Genomic DNA, 9,626 nt, shown 5'->3' with positions numbered 1-9,626 from the left:
TAAGCGAGCAAACTTTGGCCGAGGGAACGCTCCCCTGCGCGCGCGGAGCGCAGGGTAGGAGGACGGCAGAGAGAGAAACGTGGAGAGGTGACGTCATCGACAGGAACGAGCAGGGCCGTTGCGCCTGTTAGCTTCGGTTTGTTACTTGTTTCTGCTGCGACCTGCTGCCTAGCGAAGCATCAGTTGTGCCAGTTCGCATGGGTTTCTTGCCGTTGCACCATTGTCTTGTTTCGATTAGAGATTTTTGCTGTCCGACATTCACTAGTTGTGTTTGTCGGGGGTTGAAGCGGACTCGCAATGCCGCAGTACTGCGCGGCATATGGCTGCTGCAACACTTTCGGTCGCGATGAGATCGATTTGCATAAGTTTCCTCGGGATCAGAAGATGGCTGCAAAATGGGTCACTGGAGTTAAAAGAAAAGACTTCAAACCTACGAGAGCAAGTGTGCTGTGCTCTAAGCACTTCCATGACAGCGACTACGTACGAAGCCCGTCTCTGATGCAGTCGCTGGGATTGACGATCAAGAACAGCGACGCGATTCCTTCTGTGTTCCCGCACCTGAGGGGGGCCTCGCCCAGGACGTAAGGTGCTTCCGTGTTAAACTCTTTGATATGGCTTACGATGAGATCTCGAAATCGGGTACTCTACATGAAAGTCGCATACTTATGACGCAGCAAATATACCGCTTGCATTTCAACACACCATCATTATAGTACTGGCCAGAATTCCGAAAGAGCGACGACATTGTAAACAGAACTGCAATATATGAGCCAAATTATCCATGCGCAAGATCAGGGGCGTAGGCAGAAATTTTTTCAGGTGGGGCGGGGGGGCACCTCCTTGATCTGAAGTGGGGGCCGGGCAGGAAGATGTGGTCGAGTGTCATTTTGTGCTCTATATGCTGTGGCAAAAAAATCTTGCGCAGTGGCGTAGCCAGCGCGGGGGGGGGGGGGGCACAAGCCCGGTGTGCCCCCCCCCCCCCCACTCTGGCTACGCCACTGCGCAAGATTGCAACGCAGCCCGGAGCACATGTCACCACTGCGGCAAAGATCGGCTCTCGTGTGCTTTTTTTTTCTCTCGCGATAGCACACTGACTCATCACATGCTTCTTGCCCGCTGCGAAGTGTGACACTGATTGCGTCAACAACGCTGCACTTTGAGCAGAGAAATTCACGAACAGCTGATGTTGTCGCACGATGTGCGCGCGCAGCGCGGACCCTGCCAATACGCGGCTAAAAGCGACTGCCAATGCTGCTGTTCCCTATCGGATATAATATACGCGGCTGAACGTATCATTTCTATCGGTACACTGCAGTGAAATTAAGCACTAACATGCACCTTGCACGTACCAGTCCATGTTTCCGACGCGGGTGAAGGTTACCGGTTGGGACACGCTTTCTTGTGCCGCATCATCGGCGCTGGCAGCATCTTCGGTCGTCGTTCCTACAGTGGCGACCGGCTCGACATGTAACAGCAACTACACGCCGATTTCAACAAAAGAAAAGAAAAACACGGCATCGCCTGCTGGAATGCGCCGTCAGCTGTCTTCACAATTCCGTCGATGATGCCACGGAGCTTCGACCAATCACAGGCGGCGGCGAGACTCGCAATGCCGGCCGAGGCGCCTGTTGCTCGTTTTCGGCAAAATAGTTGTTTTTCCTAAAGGTGCATTGCAGGTTTCGCTGCAATGCATCTTTTCATAAAACTTCCCGTCGAGCCTCACAAACTTCGCCAACATCAACCAAACTTCACAGGTTCGAACACTGAATAATCAAGATTGGGTCACTTCAATGATTTAAGCAGGTGAGGGCGCATTGTTTTTATATAAATTTTAAATTCTCTCCCATGGAGTTTCACATAGCACATTAAAGTGGTTCTCGAACCCAGGAAGTTTATGGGAATAGAACAAAACTTCTCGCACTGCGAGATGGACTCCCAGATTATATGGACGAAGTGATTTAAGCCTATATTGAAGCGTTGCACTACAGTAAATGTTTAAAGGTCGATTCCCGTTCAGTGACGCTGCCACTCAGCAGCCAACGCAACAGATGGCGCTAGTTGATGTCCCAAATTCCTGGACATGACTCAGAACAATACTGCGCTAATTGGAGAAGCGTAGCACCTAAGCTTAATATTTTTAATACTTGGTGCTTTTTTCTGAAACACCCTGTATACGCATGAAACGGCACTCTGCGGTTAACATGTTCCGGAATACAACAAAGTACTACAGTGCATTTTACATAGCAAACATTTCGTCACATACATGTACACATTACACACGTAAGCAGCATACGCACACGGCACTTCGTATGTTATTACAATTAATGTACAAATGTTGGTATAATAATGAATGAGATCTTTTACCTGCTAACGTCACGTAGGGCGTGATCTTTTTACGAGCTGGCAGCTGGACAGTAATCACTCGTATACTACCTGCAGGCATCAAGTATGCCAGAACGAGACCCCCGCTACGAATGAACGAAAGAAGCTAGAGGTGTGTCAATATTCGAAAATTTCGAATAGCATTCTATTCGATTCGGTACTCGAATCGAATAGCAGACATTCGAAATACCGCATGTTTTAACAGCGAAGCTGCTTAGCAAATCGTTCCCTGTCCGACGAACCAAAAAACTATCGTCACCATGAACGGGTATGTGCCACAGAAATTGGGCAAATCCCACTACTCACCGCTGGTCCACTAAAAATGAAGAAGGCAACAGTTAGCCCAACGCTGCGAAGCGACGGCGGCGAGCCGAAGATCCTGAGTACGTACAACGAGAGAATACTAGCTAACGGGAAAGGCAGCGGCGGCTGCGGGAAGACCCGAAGCGATGGAAGGCCTACACCAACGATGACGTGCCCGTAGATATGTGAAAGGGGCGAACGCTTGGTTTCGGCGCGAGTTTCTGTTTCTGGAGTTCGGACATCCATGTCGTCCGTAACCGTCTGTGGTTTAACTCGAAACTCTCTGCGCTGAGAATCAGCGTAGAAATAACCTAGCATCACCTAACTAAAGCCTAGCAACGACCTTGAAACAACCTGCATCACCTAGCTAAGGCCCAGAGGAAGCTGAAGCAACCAGATTAGTCTATGGCGAGTCGTCAGCGTCTCGGAGAAAACGACCAAGTTGCGCCTCAGCTGCTCCGCACGTTCGATAATAATAATATCTGAGGTTTAACGTCCCAAAACCATGATATGATTATGAGAGACGCCGTAGTGGAGGGCTCCGGAAATTTCGACCACCTGGGGTTCTTTAACGTGCACCTAAATCTAAGTACACGGGCCTCAAACATTTTCGCCTCCATCGAAAATGCAGCCGCCGCGGCCGGGATTCGATCCCGCGACCTTCGGGTCAGCAGTTGAGCGCCATAACCACTAGAGCACCGCGGCGGGGCTCTCCGCACGTTCGAGCCTAGCGCGAGAGAAGAGGAGGCCCGCAAGAAGACAGCATCTGTGGTTGCCCATCGGAGAACAAGAATCAATAAAATATGTGTGAAAGCGAACGCCTCACGTCTTCCCACAAGTCTTCAGAAATGTCCAGTTTCGCTGTTTCAAGCTTTGCGCGGCTTAGTGCAAGCTTCGCGATTCTTTTTTCGAATAGTTTTCGAATAATCAGCACCGACGGGAGAACCCGAACACAATGAAACTCTGGAACAGCCGAAGGTTTATTTTCGTCTTTAATCACTGAATTACCAATACGCACGCAGCCCAACATTTTGCGAGATTACTTATGCTAAATTGAATACCGGATGAAGGCGTTTTTTTTTCTTCTTAAAACTTCACTCCTACTCAATTTTTACTATGCTGCATCGCATTAATCGCTTCCTGTCTTCGTCTTGTAATAACTGACGGTGGGGACTACGGCTGCGTTCAGCTTCACTATAGACAACAGACGCGTAAATTGTTTGCGTAAATTGTTCTTGCAGATGCAGCTTTCAACACTGATGCTTTCGGTGCAGAGGCCCATGTTGTAATGTCAGATTTCTCAGTTTTATGACAGATTTAGCTGTAGGCGTGGTGTCTCAATTTTATTTAGAAGCAAGCGACTAAGTATCACCATGATTACGGTAGTCACTGCTGTATTTAAACCTACAGTTGCGAAATATTTCGAAGGCTCTGGTCGCTGCTGTATACGAGCTTACCTCGGTATTCATAACCGAGGTATTAGGGTCGGTTAAAAGTAACCGTAATGTTGTTTGGTGAAAGTTTGTGAATGTTTGTTTAAATTAAAATGTTGTAGAGTGTAGGACTTTTGAAAATGGTTGTCTTACTATTGGAAAACTATCCCTAGAGTATTCTATTAGGATTAGATACGGTGTCATCACTATTCGATTCGTATTCGATTTGGTTTCAAAATTCACTATTCGCACACCTCTAAAAGAAGGGGAATTTTTAAGGGCTCGTTTTTCTTTGTTAGACGCAACGTGGCATCAATTCGGCCATAACGAGAATCCCGCTACGAATGAACGAAAGAAAGGGAATTTTTAAGGGCTCGTATTTCTTGTTAAACACAACATTGTCTAACAAAGAAAAACGAGGCCTGCGAAATTCCCCCTTCTTTCGTCCGTAGCGAAAATTGTAGCACTTGTTTCACATAACTAAAGTTACACCCTTTAATTGAGTCTTCGGCTATGCGTGTAGTATTTGTCTTGTTAGCGTTTAGTCCGGCTAGTGCTTGTCGCTATTCAGTGTTATAATATAGGCCATGCTTGTAGTTCCGTCATGGCCTACAAGTTCACATTAGACTAACTTGCGTAGTATTGTGTTCTACATAAGATCAATGGAGTAAAAAAGGTGTGGCATTTTACATATTGTACAAAAGACGTGCTTTCGTAATAGTGCGAGCCTGTAAGCTGGCAGAAAGTGTATCTTTAAAGAAACATGCTGATAGGTTTAGGACGATTGCAATAAATATGACGCATTTTCAGAGTTCCGAATAATCGTATGGTTTGCGTGGTCATTTCGACAGTCATCAAGAACTTTATTGACAAGTCCTGAGGAGTTTAAGCCGCCGGGGAATCCACGAGGGACACCCTAGCAGCCGCTACCGTAGGCGACGCCCGAGTCGGGGCGGGAACGTGGTGGCGTTCCGCCAGTTCTTGGGCCCTCCAGACTGCCTTGAGTTGGGGGTGGAGCTCGGAGCTACTGAGTGCCTCTTCCCAGTCGAACTAACTGGTGACTGGTCCCCGAGGTAACGCCAGACATTGCCAGAGCATGTGCGAGAGTGAACAATAAAATTTCTGTGCAATCTGGGCATTGTGGAGTGATGTCCGAGTTGTAATGACCGAGTAGGCAACGTGATGGGTACGATCTCGTTTGTAGCATGCGAAAAGCTACCGCTTGCGCGCGTTCAAGCTTTGTGTGTGCTAGGGGTATTGGCTTCTGTTGTTACGATATTGAGAGGTGATTTCGTGGAAGGTGAGTAAGGGGTCGCTAAATTAAACTGTATGTCTGTAGTCACGCGCGATATTGCCGGTTTCGTAAGCCGGAATGGCGGCGCGTGAGTCTGTGAAGACGCTGGTGTGCGAGGGATCGATCATCGCTAAAGCTATGGCGACCTGCTCGGCTATGGCGCTCGTTGCTAGTCTAACCGAGGCGGCTGAGCGTAGGGCTCCGTCGCCATCTACTACCGCGAGTGTAACGGTGGAGGAGTTACCGTATTGCGCCGCATCGACGAGTACGGAAGAGTCGCGATTCGCGGCGGTGCGGTCGAGGATCGCGCGAGCCCGGAGCAGGCGTCTGCCCTTGTTGGGTTGTTGGTGGACGTTTCGTGGGAATGGGGTTACCATGTAGGTATCTCGAACATCTCTCGGGAGAGTTACTGAGCGTTCAAGGTAGGGGTGTGGGGGACATGCCGGCCTCGTTTTAAAGTCGACGGCCTGCCTTGGAGGAGGAGAGGCGGACCATTTGGGCCGTAGTCTCGGCCTCGATGAATTCGTCGATGTCGTTGTGCATACATAGTTGGTCGATTCGGGAGACACTCGTGTTTTGGGGTAGGCTGAGGACTTGTTTAATGCTTTTGCGCATGAGTTTCGTCTTTTCCACCTTTATCCAGTTGCGGTCACTAACCAAGTCAAGGCAAAAACGCACGAGGGACGTTTACGGGCTTGTAAGGGTTCCTTGATCACGCTAAAGCAGGCAGAAGACGTCTGTTATACTAAAATATGACTTAGCGAATTGGTGTCGTCAGCGGACAGATTTCCACTGTTCCTGTTGGCGGTGTTGTCGACTGAATAAAAATTTTAGAAGTATTCTAGTTGCGAGATTCTTCTCCTTAGCTATTGTATTGGAGTCATCCAAATCGATGCGGTGACCGTGAATGTCTGCATGCTCAGCCAGGACGTTCGATACTTTCTTGTTGCCGATTTCTCTCTGACGCTCCTTCAATATCCTCCTGAACTTGCCAGTTTCGCCGATGTAGCTGCAGTCTGCACATGGTACTTTGTCGAAAAGGGGGAATTCTCGCTGTGTATCGGATCCCCGACGTTAGCAAGCTGATTTTTCAGTTTGTTGAACGGTACGCGTGGATTGTGAATGTCGTATGTAAACATGCGGTTTAGAGCTTCGCTCACACCTGGAACGGACGGAACACCGGTGCGCCCTGCAGAAGGCCTGCTTTGAGACGGCTTTCGATAAAACGAGAGATAAAACAGCGGAAGGCTTCTGGCAAGCCTGATGGCATGAATAGCCGGTATGAGTCCTTCCGGGCGCCGAACGAGAGTCTGTTCCTATTCACTCACGCAGACTTGGAGGATGGAAAGGATGTTATCCAACTTGTATTCTGCAGTGAACTGTTTATATGGTGTTGAGAAGATTCAGGAGACTTGTTGCGTCTTACACTTGTATAATGCTGAAGCAGTCGTCTACATAACGGACGAAAATATTTGGTGTGGGCGCAAAGTAAGTATTTGGTGAGGGCGCAAAGTCTGTTCCCAAATTGCCGGTAGTCATGGAATGGAAGATCCCATGGCAATTACGACCGTTTGCTGACATAACCGTTTCCTGTAGGAGGACTATGTGTTGTTCAAGCACATCTCAAGCTCCCTTACCTGTTTACTTAGCCATTCCCGATTAAGTAATTTCCTGCAGTAAAAGAGCTCAATGTGGTAATTTTCAACATGACTGTTATCGAAAGATTAGTCCTGTAATGCAAGGTTTTTGGCTTGCAATTCCAAGGAGTTTTGTTAAGCCACCGTATAGCATGATTTCTCCTTATAGAAGCAATGGTGTGGTTTTGTCTTTCCACTGTAGAAATATGCGTGCTCGTCTCCTTCGCAGGATCCGGAGAGTAGCAGAATTCGCGACGTGTCCTGCGCTGCCCAGGGGTTCAGCTGTTTCGACAATGCTTCGCAGCGGCTCGGTTACCCATACCAGCGTACTTGGTGTCTTCTCCATCTGGTACTCTGGGGTTCTGTCGATCAAGTGTTCTGCACGACCGAGCGTGCTTGTCAGCGAGTTGCGTTCTCACCGCAATCGAGATGTTCAACCATTGCAGTACCGGTGGACCAAGAGCAGCTGAGTTCAAGGACTATCAAATGCTGGTGCGTAAATACATTCACCGAGGTGTATATTATCTATTGAGGACCAATAATTGCTTGCGTGTGGTTACGGCTTTTGAATTGTTCAATTGCGAAAGCGTGTGCTCATTAGTTTGCACATTGAAACTCTTAATGAATGATGCATACTGAATAAAATTCCTGCCGTCTACATTCTATTACCACCTTAGGAGAATACTGGGCGCAAAAATTATACCTTCAGTTCCGTAATAACTTAAGCACTAATGTCGTTGCTTGGGCAATTACCAACCATATGCAGCTTGAATTTGACGTGTGCGGAAGTAGCGTAGACGTTAGGGTGAGTCGGGTGTAGCTCCATGTCGTGATGAATTGGCAACACAAAACCAACGAAAAGAACTGTGTTCTTTCTCCAGTGTGACTGCATTAGTATTTCGCGCCTAATTCATCACAACGTGACGGTTACTATTCGTTCAGAACTATAGGGGTTTAAGTCGAAGAACGCGTTGGTTCGTAGCGTCAAGTAGACTATTTAGGACCATACGACGTGAGAACTTGAGGCGGACGTAACGATAGCCGTTCGTTGTGTGAGCCCTGAACGCATACCAGTGCAAGCTTGTGTTACGTAGTAGTGCTGCGTGAATATTCCGAGCAGGAAAGACTAAGATAGTGCACAAGAAATGCTGGTGTTGATTGTTTAATCACACTTTGAAGGACGTTCAGTTCAACTAAGCTTAGATTTGTCACACTTACCTGAACATGTGTGTTTACTAATAGGTCTTGTGGTTTGTTTTTTTGCACTTAATTAGGGTGAAGAGGAGAAGGCTGGAGGTCGGCGAAAGTGAAGGTGATTCCGTGAGCGGCTCCTGGCGGTGTGCGTCTGCTTCGAAGAAGTCGCTCAGATCGGGGAAGAAGCGTCGATTAAAGGCAGCCGCCACGTGAACGAGTGCTTACGCGAACGAATGCGTGACCACCCTGTACGCATTGGATATGCCCTTAGACTCTGGGCAACATTTATACGCCGGACGTCGTATATGTACATATTTTGTCGTGATTATTTAGGATTATTTTGTACTGCGTTATTCTTTTTAGCTGGTCTTGTTATTGTTTGTTTAGTAGCACGACCATGTTCATGGATGGGTTAGCCGGCTAGAACATTGGCTGACCTGCCATGTTTTCCGTGTATAAGATTACAGAAAAGTTATTAAAAGGTGCGTGCGGTTGTTGGTGCGTCACTGTCGTTCTTCCAGGCTCAGCCAGAACAGGTTGGCGTAAGGGGAACCTCTGAACAACAACAACAACAACAACAGGGAGGAAATGACAGATTCGTCCTGCGCGCACAGCAAACTTCGTTTGCTGGCGCTTGGCCGACTCTGCCTTGAGGGGAGGAAATGACAGATTCGTCCTGCGCGCACAGCAAACTTCGTTTGCTGGCGCTTGGCCGACTCTGCCTTGAGGGGAGGAAATGACAGATTCGTCCTGCGCGCACAGCAAACTTCGTTTGCTGGCGCTTGGCCGACTCTGCCTTGAGGGGAGGAAATGACAGATTCGTCCTGCGCGCACAGCAAACTTCGTTTGCTGGCGCTTGGCCGACTCTGCCTTGAGGGGAGGAAATGACAGATTCGTCCTGCGCGCACAGCAAACTTCGTTTGCTGGCGCTTGGCCGACTCTGCCTTGAGGGGAGGAAATGACAGATTCGTCCTGCGCGCACAGCAAACCGCGTGTAGAATGTGCGTCGTTACGGCCTCACGAATCGACTGCTGCAAAAATTTTTGAAATCGGTTCGGTAGAAGCGGAGTTATAGTGATTTGTCGCGCTCGCATGATAACAATGAATGTGCACATGTGGACGTTTTCCGGGAGTTTCTTGTTGTGATTTTTTCTACTTTCTTATTTAAAAGGGCGCTTTACAGTATGACGTTCAGGTTGGTCGCGAATTGGGGCCAAAACTTCTTTAACTGGTGTATTTTCATTTTATAACTGACAGACTGAGTCCCTGGCTTTCGTGTGGCTCTGATCCAGATGAGCTTTCTAGCGACCGTCCGTCTCTCTTTTGTCCCTCTCCTACAGTAGTGAGGTTGTCATCGCCATCACGACAGGCCTGCGTTTTTTA

The 9,626-nt window shown here is 48.2% G+C and overlaps 1 long non-coding RNA gene across 1 annotated transcript; it reads left to right on the top strand.

The window, feature by feature from the left end:
• The first annotated feature begins 1,345 nt into the window (after nucleotides 1-1,345).
• On the top strand, nucleotides 1,346-8,376 carry LOC125757967 (uncharacterized). The gene is made up of 4 exons (XR_007415609.1): nucleotides 1,346-1,803; nucleotides 4,970-5,191; nucleotides 7,279-7,541; nucleotides 8,324-8,376. It is a non-coding gene; the product is annotated as an uncharacterized LOC125757967 (long non-coding RNA).
• The last annotated feature ends 1,250 nt before the right edge of the window (nucleotides 8,377-9,626 follow it).

This window comes from Rhipicephalus sanguineus, chromosome 3 (genome assembly GCF_013339695.2).
Source record: "Rhipicephalus sanguineus isolate Rsan-2018 chromosome 3, BIME_Rsan_1.4, whole genome shotgun sequence".
NCBI lineage: Eukaryota > Metazoa > Arthropoda > Arachnida > Ixodida > Ixodidae > Rhipicephalus > Rhipicephalus sanguineus.
The sequence above is the reverse complement of the archived record's forward strand: the minus strand, read 5'-3'. Positions and strand labels throughout refer to the sequence as shown.